Source organism: Sitophilus oryzae, unplaced genomic scaffold (assembly GCF_002938485.1).
Source record: "Sitophilus oryzae breed Bouriz unplaced genomic scaffold, Soryzae_2.0 scaffold_1499_pilon_pilon, whole genome shotgun sequence".
Classification (NCBI taxonomy): Eukaryota; Metazoa; Arthropoda; class Insecta; order Coleoptera; family Curculionidae; genus Sitophilus; species Sitophilus oryzae.
The window spans coordinates 3,061,776-3,076,500 of record NW_022146168.1 but is presented as its reverse complement, the minus strand read 5'-3'; the positions used below and the strand labels follow the sequence as shown (position 1 = coordinate 3,076,500).

General features: G+C 32.7%; 1 protein-coding gene across 2 annotated transcripts in view; it reads right to left on the bottom strand.

Annotated features, from left to right (window-relative positions):
- LOC115877843 (octopamine receptor beta-2R) overlaps positions 1-14,725 on the bottom strand; it is a 417,890-nt gene that overhangs the window by 27,764 nt on the left and 375,401 nt on the right. The gene's annotated exons all lie outside the window — the stretch shown is intronic.

Here is a 14,725-nt window from a genome sequence, read left to right as displayed (position 1 = left end):
ACTACTTTTGGAATAAGGGTCCCCATATCACGTACTTGTACTTCCTTCCCTGAAAAATTCAGCTTGTGACACCGAAGTGGGATGCATATATAAAAGATCAACGGTTTTTTTTGTTACATCCATCCCGCCGAAACCGCCTCACCAATCTTGATGATTCTTTTTTTAAATGAAAGTTGAAAAGTTGATGAAAGGTATATATGTCTAGATTTGTTATGAAGTATTATTATATCGTTTAATCGGTATTTCTTTATGTAAAACGAATAAATATTAAAACATACCTGAAAAACACCTACACAAAATACCTCCAGAAATCAATTGTCAGTGGTGTGTCAGTTAGATTATATATCAAGTTTTTAGATATTTTAGGGGTCAGTTCATACCACCAGCTTTAGATACATCAATATTAGCACAAAGGTTCGTTTAAAGGACATTAGTGGTTAGTGAATTAGTTATGCAAAGCGATTTTAGAAAATTCATCCTCTTAGAGTGTAAAATTATGTCGAACGATTTGTTGTATGAAAATCATTTACCATCTGGTCTAGAAGAATGAAATTCTACAGAAAGAAGAATAAGAAGAGATTTTTGAAATTCATCAACCAAATGGGTAAAGTTAGTAAAAATTATATAAACCTTCGTGACATCTGGATTATACACATAAAAAATTTGCACAAAGGATCATTTAAAAATATGAGTTAATTATTTTAACATAGATTTATGAAATTCATACTAAGAGTATGAATTGGGAATAGGGTAGAATAGGGAATGAAAGTTTGCTGTACGAAAATGCATTACTAAAACATCTAGAAGTATAACATATTATAAAAGGGTTTATTTAGTGACATCAATAATATGAACGAAATATTTATTTTTCAAATCATCCTTCTAGGAATAAAAAATAGCATATAAAGAGAGTCTTAGTGCTCTGGAAAATTAAAATAAAATCAGGGGAGTATATCAAGAAAAGCGAAAATTAAAAACTTTATATGTCAAAGCTATTTATTTTAGTAATACAGTTTATATGGGACCATAGGTTGTGACGACTTTTTCTGTCATCACTCAAACAGAAAGAAAAAGGTATCCGTTGCTCAGGGTTAGAGGAGAGCTGGGTTCGTAGGTAAGGCTTGTGACCTGTGGTGACTTAATAATGTTGTTAAATAATAAAATAAAAGTAATAATGTATAGGCTGCAAAGATTCTAAAATTGATGTTAAGTATTCAAATAGTAATGGTCAAAGACAGTAAAAAGGGCGCCACTTACTTTGGTTATGAAAAGGTAAAGTAAGAAACCAGTAAGAAAATTTGATCATGAAATAGCTAAAATAAAATAATCAACAGCAATAAGGGTCTATTATGTTCATCAAGAATAAAAGTCCGATATAACTATCCTACGTTGAACATTTATTTAAAAACGAACACAATTATCAATCAGTTTAAACCCAGTTTCAATTATCCCAATGAAATCGTTAGTTACTTTAAGTAAACTCAAATTTAGTTAGAGTTCTCTCAGTATACTATACTACGTAATATATAAACAGGTGAAATTTATGTAAGTACCAATACGATGATGTTTCGAAACAAGTCGTGTACAATAACCTTCAAAAATGAATCCGTGTTAGCGATTCTCACATAAAAGATCATACTGAAGTAAAACGTACCGTTAAGGACAAAGCATTACTTATAATGTTAACTAAAAGGTAAATTTTGACTATAATATATGGAATAAATGACATCAATTTACAGAGATATTCAAAATATTATCTCAAAGTAAAAAAATTTAGGGAATACCTTGTGTGTGTTGAACTTAGAACTTATCTGTATTTTTTTTTTTTTTTTATTTTGTGACGTAGTGAACAGGTAGGCAGGCAGTCTCCAGACTAACGGAAGTGGATGTAGACTCTTCGATAGTAGCAGGAGTCTTCGATATCAGTAGAATAAATGTAGAGTCATAAATACTGTCTCAAAAGTGGTTATTCATATGCCAATTACTTATACGTCAATTTCTTATACACCAGTTACTGGTCTGAAAATCAGCTGTACACATTCCAAAAATATAGCCAAACTATATGCTGATCCAAACCAGTAATGCACAATCAAACATTATCAAAATAAATAAAAACGGGAATAATGTGATCTTATTCCAGGAAAAGGCCAAAAAACACGAACTAGGCTCTGAACAGTATATTCTACAGGATTTCAAATCTCCACCTTTGGATACCCGTGCCTTTACTGTTAGGAAAAGTGTTTCAGAAAGCCCTTTTTCTCTGAGATTCGTCGGACGCTGAACCACGCGTCTTTTTCTGATCTCATCTCTCGGAAAAATCCTCCTTTTCGCAAAACGGAAGTCTTCGAATTGACAGGTCATATGACCAAAGGCAATTAAGTGAACTCTATCGTCTATACTGAATGAAATTTGTTTTTATGGAAAGGAACCGCTACCTGTACTGAATGAAGTTTAACATCTAGCGAATAGATGGCGCCAGCAATATTAAAATTTGGAATTTTATAAAAAGAAAAATAAAACGCTACACTGCCCCCCTCCAAAAAAAAGAAAGGCCCTCAAAGAGGACTTTCGCCCAAACACCACATAGGAAAACTAAACTAAGTTTGTACAGGGTTTTGGATTTTTCAAATGAAAATTTGGTGGATGATAACTTCGTGTATCACACGTCCATAAAGGAGTCACTATTGGTAAGTCGCAATCGGTATGTCAAATCAGTGAGATTACACAATCGGGAAAGTCAAATCACCATATAATCCAAATAAAAACATTCATATAAACTATATATGAAAACTAAAACTAAATCTAAACCTAAAAGTATGGGATAGGAAAAGAAAGAAAGAAAGAATCCCATGGAAGCGCAGATGTTCCTGAAGAAATCCTCAAGCTGATTGTCCGTACTCAACCCACCTAGTGTGAGGCAACGAAAGATTCACAAATCGCGTGTAATCAGTCATGCGACCCCTCACACCCAAGGAAGCGGAGAACAAAACAAACAACAAAAGAACCTCAACAAAAGCCATGCTACGGATCACTATAAGAGGTAAGTTTGGCGTGACCAAAACAAACTACCTTCGCCACAACCTGTGTGCTCACCGGTTAACCATTCAAGGTAACTCACCTGTATGAGAAAAAGAAAGGAAAATAACAATAGAAATCACAATAGATAAACATATAAAGGAAGAGAGAAAAGATTGTCACGAATGACCCAAAATATCCGTAACATAGGATTCCAGCCTATGAAACGCTATTGCAAATATGGAAAGAAAATCACAATCATACCCAATACACAGTAAACTTACGAAGTTATGAGGTCAGCTATGTCTCACCATTAGGTTGCAATCAGAATCATAACAACTTTTCGTTTTGTCACGAAGTCGTGTTCTCAAAATACAAGAATTGCTTAAATTTCAGATTCTTGTGAACTGAATGTCATAGAATGGAGCAAATGGCACAAAACCATATGAGTGATTAACAGAATTACCATCCCACAAAATATTTACTCAAAATTAGGTAATCTGTAGAATACTCGGAAAAAGAAAAATACTGCTATATGCTCGCATTTCTAAATAGAAATACTATATTATACTGAAAATATACGCAAAAAAACTAAATAACACAATAGTTATGCTGATTCGCGACAAATCCGTAAAAACGATAAGCGAATTGTTGTATAACTTTTTAATATAAACTAAAAAAACTAAAATATAATCTATGTATCCTTTAGACTAAACCCTAAAAAGGAATCGGACATAATAGATTATTTAAATTACTGTGACGTAGTAGAGACATTTCCTGTATCATCGTCGTCAATCATGTGACCTTGGTATGGTTTAAGATCTTTTATATGCCAGCGGCCTGCGTTATTACCATCCTCGTCTACTAAAACATAAACTAAATTCGAAATTTTCTTTCGTACTGAAGATAAAACAAAACGAGGGGCTAACTTGGCTGAAAAGTTAACACCAGCATTTGATAAGACCTTATTACGTCTCCAAACCAAATCACCAACCTGAAAAGATAGATCACGTCTACGCAAATTATAAGACTTTGAGTTTCTTTCGTAAGCAGCATGAAGTTTCTTACGGACTTCGCTAAAGACACTATAAAGATTTTTGAGTTCTGAAGCGTAAGAGTTGCGATCGCCAGGCATAATTTCAAAATCTTCAGAGAACTTAACTTGACCATAATAATTACCAGAGATGGGAATATGCCTACCGAAAACTAAAAACGAAGGAGAAAAACCTGTGACCTCATGTTTAGAAGTGTTTAAAGCAAACTGAATATTAGAGAGTTGAACATCCCAATCTGTATGTTGTTTAACATAAGTTCTAATAGCTGTTCCTATTGTTTTATTCATTCGCTCAACAAAGTTACATTGAGGAGAATACACAGCATTATACCAGATCTTCTGAACTTGATATTTCTTTGCTAAATCTCTGAACTCTTTAGCAACAAACTGAGGACCATTATCACAAATTATATATTGAGGTACTCCATAAGTAAGGAAAACTTCACTCTCAAGATACTTCACAACATACGGAGATTTTGATGAACGTAACGGACACAGAAGAACATACTTCGAAAACCAATCGCCAACAACTAAAAGCCACTTATGACCCTTTTTTGATCTAGGAAAAGGACCCATAAGATCTAAAGCGATTGTCTGAAAAGGCATATTAACTTGTTTTTCTCTTCCCATCCTACCTAACGGCATAGTATTTGAAGATTTCTGAGCTCCACAAACACGACAACTCCTAACAAATTTAAGAACATCGGCTCTCATCTTGGGCCAGTAAAATTGTTCTTGAAGTCTTGATAAAGTCTTATAGAAACCCAAATGCGAACAAGTTGGCGGATTATGACATGATTCGATAATATTACGACGTTGAGGACGTGGAACAACCTTCTTCCATTCTTGAAGATTTGATGAAAATGGTAGCTGTACCGGAATAAACTTAAAAAGAAAACCATCTTCAACTTTCCACTGTGGAAATGAACTAGGCGAAGCTAAAATCTTTCGCTTCATTGTCTCATACCATGCATCAGTATGATCTAAATCTATATTCAAAATAGAAATTTGTGGACATACAAAGGAATCATTATCTGAAATATCTGAAGGAGAATCATCGCCAGGTATTCTACTAAGAAAATCAGGAACTACGTTATGTGAACCTTTACGATGAACTAAATCAAAAGTAAACTGTCTAAGTCTGACAGCCCATCTAGCAAGACGACCAGTAGGATTCTGTAATTTATTAAGCCACAAAAGAGAGTAATGATCTGTACAAACGGTAAAACGTACGCCATCAATCCAAGGACGAAATTTTTCCAAACTAAAAATAACAGCTAAGCATTCTCGCTCAGTTACACTATAATTCCGCTCGGATCTAGTAAGAGATCTGCTAGCATAAGAAATTACACGGTCTTCGTCATTAATTTTTTGTAGAAGAACTCCACCAAGACCGGTGTTAGATGCATCTGTTTCTATAATAAAGGGTTTAGAAAAATCCGGCTGGGACAAAATTGGAGCAGAAACCAGAAGTTGTTTAATTTTCAAAAAAGAATCTTCAGCGGCAGGACTCCACTGAATTCCTTGACCTTTCTTTTTACCTTTTAACAAATCATTAATGGGTGAAACTAATGTCGAAAAATTTCTTATAAAACGACGGTACCAACTACACAAACCTATAAATCGTTTAATTTCAGTCGTCGTGGTAGGGCGAGGAAAGTTTAACATTGCTGAAATTTTTTCTGGATCAGTTCTTAATGAATTAGAGCCAACAATATATCCAAGAAATTTTAAAGATTTCTTGAAAAACTCACACTTCTTTATATTTATAGTTAAGTTAGCATCTTTTAACTTGTCTCTAACTTCAGAAAGCAATTTGGTATGTTCCTCAAAACTGGGTGAACATATGATTATATCATCCAAATAGCAAAAAATGTGTGGTTCATAACGTGGTCCAAAAATAGCATCAACAAGTCTTTGTTGTGTCTGAGCGGCATTGCACAAACCAAATGGCACCGTAGTGAATTGAAATTGACCTCTACCAACTATACTGAAAGCAGTTTTTGGTTTTGAATCCTCTGATAATGGAATTTGCCAGAAACTTTTACGCAAATCTATACTCGAAATATACGTAGCTCCACGAAGAGAGTTTAAAATTCTATCTATATTTGGCATAGGGTAGGAGTCATACTTTGTAACCTGATTTAAAGATCGACCATCGAAACAAAAACGAAATTCACCAGTTGGTTTTTTAACTAAAAGCACTGGGGAACACCACGGACTATTAGAAGGTTCCACAACACCAAGTTTAAGCATATCATTTAATTCCTCATTTAAGATTTTTGACATATAAGGTGACATTAAAAAAGGTTTTTGACGAAATGGTTTGGCATCACCAGTGTCAATTGACATAGTAATTTTATCGGTACGACCAAGACCATGATCACTGTTAATACTGTCAAAAGAGTTAATAAGAAGTTCAGCTGGTTTTCTCTGATTTGGTGTTAAATCATCAAGGGTACACAACATATTTACTGCATGAGTGTTATAGGGAAATGAAGAAAACTTTGGCTGAGATCTAGAGTTGACTTCCCACCAATTCTTCTTAAGATCTTCCATAAGATCAAACCGCAAGATAAAATCACAACCAAAAATAAAACTATGAGGCAATGAAGGTACTACAATAGCACTGATAACTTGACATGAACCATCAACGACTAAAGGTAGATCGACTACACCAACTATTTTCTTTTCAGTATTGTCTGCAGTACTAATTGACAAATGAGTTGGTTCCCTAATATTCAAATTTAGATTCTCAATAACAGGAATACCAGCAGCTCCAATAACTGTAGATGTACTTCCAAAATCTAAAAGACCACAAATTTCAACGCCAAGAATTTCTACTAAAATATAAGGTCTGTTATCAGATACCTTAGGACAAAAAAGAGGAGAAACTTTATGATTGGTAGTGGTGGATCTATAAAAATTTTTAACACATAATAACCACTTTTTCCAATCAGATTCTGAAAATAAATTTCTGGGTTTGAATTTTTTTTGAACTACATGACCAGAAACACGAGTTCGTCCGATTAGTTTTTTGAACATTTTGGACACGCCGGTGATTTAACCCCTAAATTACCACATTTAAAACAAAAAACCCTACGTTTCTGTCGACAATCATGAAACGTATGATTCGGACCAGAACAATTCCAACAAACTAAACGCGAAGCTGTTTCCTTACCTGAATTTTCTACAGATCGGGGCATACTCGAAGTATTTACCATATCAGGGTCAGAAGACGACGACGCTACAGCAGAACAAGGAGACCTAGCAGTAGTATTTTTATTTTTGTTCTGAGCATTTACATTCTTAGATTTTTTACTAAACTGTACGCGACGAGAATCAAACGAGCTAGAATCAGGAGTGGTATTTAATTCAGAAACATTTAAATTTCTAGAATGTTTTTCATTCTGATGTTTAGCATTTTCTAATTTTCTACACAAATTAGACAGTTCAGACACAGATAAAACATCAACTAAAGCTAACTGAGTAATGTATTCAGGAAGTAAATTTTGTCTAATGATTTTTATTTTAGTAACCTCACTAGGGCATTTACTTAATCTACTAAAAAGATTCTCTAAAGTTGCTATAAAAATTAAAATACTTTCATTTTTTCGCTGTTTATAAGATTTAATTTGTGACCAAATATTATCATCATTATCTGGTGGTAAAAAGTCTTTCTTTAATCTTTCTACAAGAGATTTCCAATCTGCGACATGTTGTTTAATACTTCTATACCAAATAAAAGCATTACCAGTAAAAAGTTCTACTGCAGAAGAAAATAAATCTTGTTCACTAACTTTACGTGATTCAGAAAGCTCAGTAACAGTTTCTAAAAATGAAAATAAATCTTGAGGATTACCATTAAATTTAATAGGCCAGTCTGACACTGGACAAGGTTTAGCAACATAAGTAACAATAGGAGGCGGTACATTAATAACTGGTCCTGAAGGAACAGAACTAACGTTTAAAGTTTCATTAATGTCTGAAGTTTTGACAAGCAGGTCAGCTTCAAGTTGATAACAACTAGTATAAACATCAGTTTGAATAGTTTCTGCATCAGCACGATTTTCATCTAAAATTATTCTCTTGATTCTACCAGCCAAATGCGCAAGACGAGATCTTATAACTTTGAACATTGAATCATTTACTCCACCCTCAAATTCAGAAATTGACAAGGAAATTGAATCTAAAGTTGCTTTAATTTCTGAAATTTCTTGATCAAAAGAAACAGGATAATCTTCCATATTAACTAAACAAAAAGGGTTATTTACTTCTCTACTTAAAAGACCTGACAAAATTTTACGTTTACTGTCAACATTTTTAGATGTTTTAATACCCCTAATAAGAAGTTCGTAATCTAATTCTACTTGTCGTAAATGATTAACTTTAAAAGATTCTTTCTCCATTGTAATTCAGCTATATGAAATACTAAAGACTAAATGATTCAGAAAAACTTACTAATTTTAACAAAAAGCTGTTATGATTCGGCGCAAACTATCAGAAAGAAAATATGTTCAATGTCAAAACCAAAAAAGATTCAAGTATTCGAAACAAATTCCAAAATTTTATGAAATACTAACAGTGCTACCCTGTATACTGAAATTATGTCCACTCTGTATATTCAAAATATAACCATACCTGTATATTTAAATCAAAATCGAAACGTCAATAAAAAATGTAGTCAGAAATACGTATTAAGTTATTTATCTGGGTTTTAAATAGATAAACAAACACCCTCAAGAATTTATAAAACAAAAAAATTGCTGTTGAACTGAAATTATTAGAATTTAATTACAGAAATAATGAAAATAAAATTTCAAAACTATAGTCTTTGCCTTATAGAAAATTTATCTGAGCCTAACAAAAATTATTTTACAAAGTCTACCAAATAAGTGAAGCAAATTAAATTAAATTGAGCCAATTAAACTAAGTCGAGCCAATTAAACCAAGTAAAGCCCCACGTGACAGGGCGTCATATTCTTTATTCTTCTATTTGTGTGACGACTTTTTCTGTCATCACTCAAACAGAAAGAAAAAGGTATCCGTTGCTCAGGGTTAGAGGAGAGCTGGGTTCGTAGGTAAGGCTTGTGACCTGTGGTGACTTAATAATGTTGTTAAATAATAAAATAAAAGTAATAATGTATAGGCTGCAAAGATTCTAAAATTGATGTTAAGTATTCAAATAGTAATGGTCAAAGACAGTAAAAAGGCGCCACTTACTTTGGTTATTAAAAGGTAAAAGTAAGAAACCAGTAAGAAAATTTGATCATGAAATAGCTAAAATAAAATAATCAACAGCAATAAGGGGTCTTATGTTCATCAAGAATAAAAGTCCGATATAACTATCCTACGTTGAACATTTATTTAAAAACGAACACAATTATCAATCAGTTTAAACCCAGTTTCAATTATCCCAATGAAATCGTTAGTTACTTTAAGTAAACTCAAATTTAGTTAGAGTTCTCTCCAGTATACTATACTACGTAATATATAAACAGGTGAAATTTATGTAAGTACCAATACGATGATGTTTCGAAACAAGTCGTGTACAATAACCTTCAAAAATGAATCCGTGTTAGCGATTCTCACATAAAAGATCATACTGAAGTAAAACGTACCGTTAAGGACAAAGCATTACTTATAATGTTAACTAAAAGGTAAATTTTGACTATAATATATGGAATAAATGACATCAATTTACAGAGATATTCAAAATATTATCTCAAAGTAAAAAAAATTTAGGGAATACCTTGTGTGTTGAACTTAGAACTTATCTGTATTTTTTTTTTATTTTGTGACGTAGTGAACAGGTAGGCAGGCAGTCTCCAGACTAACGGAAGTGGATGTAGACTCTTCGATAGTAGCAGGAGTCTTCGATATCAGTAGAATAAATGTAGAGTCATAAATACTGTCTCAAAAGTGGTTACTCATATGCCAATTACTTATACGTCAATTTCTTATACACCAGTTACTGGTCTGAAAATCAGCTGTACACATTCCAAAATATAGCCAAACTATATGCTGATCCAAACCAGTAATGCACAATCAAACATTATCAAAATAAATAAAAAACGGGAATAATGTGATCTTATTCCAGGAAAAGGCCAAAAAACACGAACTAGGCTCTGAACAGTATATTCTACAGGATTTCAAATCTCCACCTTTGGATACCCGTGCCTTTACTGTTAGGAAAAGTGTTTCAGAAAGCCCTTTTTCTCTGAGATTCGTCGGACGCTGAACCACGCGTCTTTTTCTGATCTCAATCTCTCGGAAAAAGCCTCCTTTTCGCAAAACCGGAGTCTTCGAATTCACAGGTCATATGACCAAAGGCAATTAAGTGAACTCTATCGTCTATACTGAATAAAATTTGTTTTTATGGAAAGGAACCGCTACCTGTACTGAATGAAGTTTAACATCTAGCGAATAGATGGCGCCAGCAATATTAAAATTTGGAATTTTATAAAAAGAAAAATAAAACGCTACAAGGTAGGGTTCTATCCATAGAGGGTAAATGTCATTTCACTATTTATTATTTTCGAGAGATTTTCTTTTTTCAGATTTTGCAAAATTTCGACTTTGGTTCGAGTTCTAAAACACCTTATATATAATTATTAAGAAATATAAAGCCGCCACAGAAGAGCGTCATAAACCCTCTATCCAAACATACATAATTAGTTTCAGTGAATGGAAGTGGTTAGAAAAATTTGAAAAAGAATTTTAAAAAGCAAGATTTCAAAATCAGTTTGGGGCCAAAATTGAACTTCTTTGAAATACTTTGACTTCGATAACTTCTAGAATTATTAAGATTATTTATTTCAGACGGGTCTAATTAAAAGTTTTATTTTTGATATACAAAGTGTGTCCTAAATTCATATACTGGGGGATGAAAAAACGGTTTTTAAATTTTTAAATCCATATCCATACATATAAAAGCTCAAAGGATTTTTTTGTTATATCCATCCCGCCGAAACCGCTTCACCAATCTTGATTCTTTTTTTAAATGAAAAGTATGTATGTATAGATTTGTTATGAAGTATTTTTATATTGTTTAATGGCTATTTCTTTGTGTAAAACGACTAAATACTAAAATATACCTGAAAAACACCTATACAAAATACCTCCAGAAATAAATTATTTATTTGTCATTGTCAGTGGTGTGTCAGTTAGATTATATATCAAGTTTTTAGATATTTTAGGGGTCAGTTAATACCGCCAGCTTTAGATACATAAATATTAGCACAAAGGTTCGTTTAACCCTTAACTGGTCCGGCGTCGTCTGACAGACTACGCCAAATAATTAACTCAGTCTCATTAATTACTGGGACCGCCCACACGATTGGCGTTCTAGCTAATATTGCCCCTCTAGGTCAACAACTGATAGCCATATTTGTGCCCAAACTGGATTAGTTTTTTAGAAGTTCTGGAAGAAGTTACTAAAGCCGTAGTCTCACAGACGACGCCGGACCGTTTGTGTAACATTTTATGTGTGACAAATTTTTGTAAAATATGACCGGGTCTTCGAAAAGAGTGCCTTTAGGAGACTCTAGTTATGAGGAAACTCTATTAAAATCATATGATGAGGACTGTGACAGTGACAATATGACAATCTGCCAGACAAATGCGTTTGACAATGTCAAATATTCTACGAGAAATATGCTTTACAATTGGTAGAATACTTGCAATTCCTGTACAACCAGAATACGCCCACGGAGATATTTTTATCCTAGAGTTCTTATCCTAGTCAAAGACAGTGTTATGTCCTAGTTAATTATTTTTAATGCCTAGAATGTACGAATCCATTGTGTAAAACATGTTCAGGAAAACAATGAAATTTGCCTCATGCTGTAACTAAAAACTTTTCCTTTAATTCCAGTTTTATAACTTATTTTTTTACATAATAGTATTAAAAAACTTATTTCTATATTGTAATGACTGTTAGTAATTTGGTTTTATTTTTAGAGTTTAGTAAAAACCTATATTGTTTTTTTTTCAAATTTATATGTACGCTATTTTATTTTGTACTATATTTTCTGAAAGTTTATATTAAATGAACGCATTTTTGTCTAGATTAGTTTAATAATACATAATATAATATGTAATAAAATAAAAATTTGTTATTTTTTAGTTTTTGTATGTTTTTTAACTTTTTAGAAGACGTAGTCTCACAGACTACGCCGGACCGTTTATGATACATATCTATTACCGGACCAGTTAAGGGTTAAATGACATTGGTGATTAGTGAATTAGCTACGCAAAGCGGTTTTAGGCAATTCATCCTCTTAGAGTGTAAAATTATGTCGAACAATTTGTTGTATGAAAATTCCTTACTATTTGGTCTAGAAGAATGAAATTCTACAGAAAGAATTAGAAGAGATTATTGAAATTCATCAACCAAATGGGTAAAGTTAGTAAAAATTTATATAAACCTTCGTGACCTCTGGATTATACATATAAAAATTTGCACAAAGGATTATTTAAAAGACATGAGTTAATTATTTGGACATAGCTAATTTATGAAATTCATACCCATAGGGAGTAGAATAGGGAATGAAAGTTTGTTGTACGAAAATGCGTTATTATTACTGTCCTCCATTCATGCAGTTGTGCAGCTCTGAACTGTTCAAGAACGCGATACTCTCACTCCATTCGATTGAGTCAAAAGTTCAGAACTGTTCCGCGCCATATGGACACCCATATCCTAGGCTATCGCGCTCATCTCCTTTCAGAACCGTTCTGAGTAGCCCAGGGCGTAAAGCTCTGGAACTTGAAATTCGCGAATGGAGGACAGCATATAACATCTAGAAGTATAAAATTTTATACAAGGGTTTATTTAGTGACATCAATAATATGAACGAAATATTTCTGAAGTGTTCAATATTAAATGTAGATATTCTTCAAGTTATACGAAGTAACAAGTTAGTAATGTTTCCGGTGAGACCGCGTATTATGTCACCGGATTCTGGTTAGTATAAAGACTTTTTTTCTATAGAAAGAGTTTTTTCTATATTTTTCTTTCAAAATAAGACTAATTTCTTCTTGTTCTTTTAAATATTACAGTGTTTCTTTTTCCTAAAATGTTATACTTAATTTTCACTTAAAATAAAAAATTACAAATGGAGAAAAATATAAGTTATTGAATAAAGTTTATACAAATCACTTTACCATAACAAAAAAGTAACAACATGTCATGGCGGAAGATATTCAGGTGGTATTTCACACATTTATCTATTAAAATCGAGATTAAAATAATAAACTTGCGTAACATGTTATACATGAGAAAGAAAGTTTCAGAATCGATTAATACGCAATACGCTACGCAGTCAAGTTGTTCCTATGCGCGGATGAGCGTCTTCAAGACTCTTCCATCGGCCAGGGAGAAGTGTCTAGCCCTAGCACTCAACTATTAAGCTTGACCAATCAGGTTGGTTAGCGTGGTTATTTGAAGGGTGTTAATTCATTTGTGTTTGTCAACAACTCTAACGTGTTTGGTCGGGCTTAATAGTTGCCTGCTAGGGCTAGACACAAGTGGCCAGGGTCACGACACCGTGCGCCGCCGAAGAGGAATCGGCCTACGTTTGGTTAAACAGGCTGGACACGGTGGACTACGATATTGGCGAGTCTGAATATTTATAAAAAATTGCAAAGTAAAATATGTTGGAAAAATAATTAATAATTTATTTTATTTAACTGATTAATTTTTCATTGAAAAGGCATTTTGCAATTCGCCACTATATTAGATAAAAACTAAGAAACTCATATCAAATTTAAGTTTTATGCGATTTTTGACCTATACTTTTAACAAAATCTGAACACATTTTAAAAAAGTTTTTGATAATTTTTGTGTAGATTGACTACAAGTTGTATAACATAAATTTCTACGACCGGTCTACCTAGTGGTCTGCAGCATCGCCTTGTGGTGCAAACGTGGGCCTGTTAATCTGTGACGTGACGCACAACATTCAAGAAAACAGAAGCGTGGCTAATAATTTAGTAATTTAAAAAAAAAATGTCTTTAGATACAGTAGTAGGTAAAAAAGTTTTGTGTTTAAATGGGTTTGCCTTTAATAGTTAAAAAATTATATCGTAAAGTGTAACTTTCCGTATAAGAATTCTTTATCTGTCATCGATCATGATCTGTCATCATGTTAAACTGATGTTTTGTATGTTATTTTGTTTTTTTGCTTGTTTGTTTTACGGATAGGTGCGATCGCATAATTATTATTGATTATTGATAATGTTTTATTTAATGTTAATATTACTACTTTTTCAGTGAATTTTTAAATCTGTTGTTTTTTGTTAAGTTCGTTATTTAAACATATGTATGTAATACAATTATTAACACTAATCATATTTTTACGTTTTTATTCATCATTTTCAATGCCCCCCGGTTGCATCTTTGTAAAGGACTGTGAATTTCTTTAAATTGCTGACCTGGATATTTTTATTTGAATCTTTCAATTGACTCGATTTTCCTTATTCAATGTTAATTAGCGCTGGTCAATATTCTTACAATGAATACCTATAATCAGATTAAATATTTTAAAAAACTGGGGTCGGACTTGAAATTATTTTAAATAATAATTAAATAGCTTTGTTGTTAAGGTATCCAAAACAAAAAAAAAGTATAAAGTTTGGCATATCATTGTAATCGGG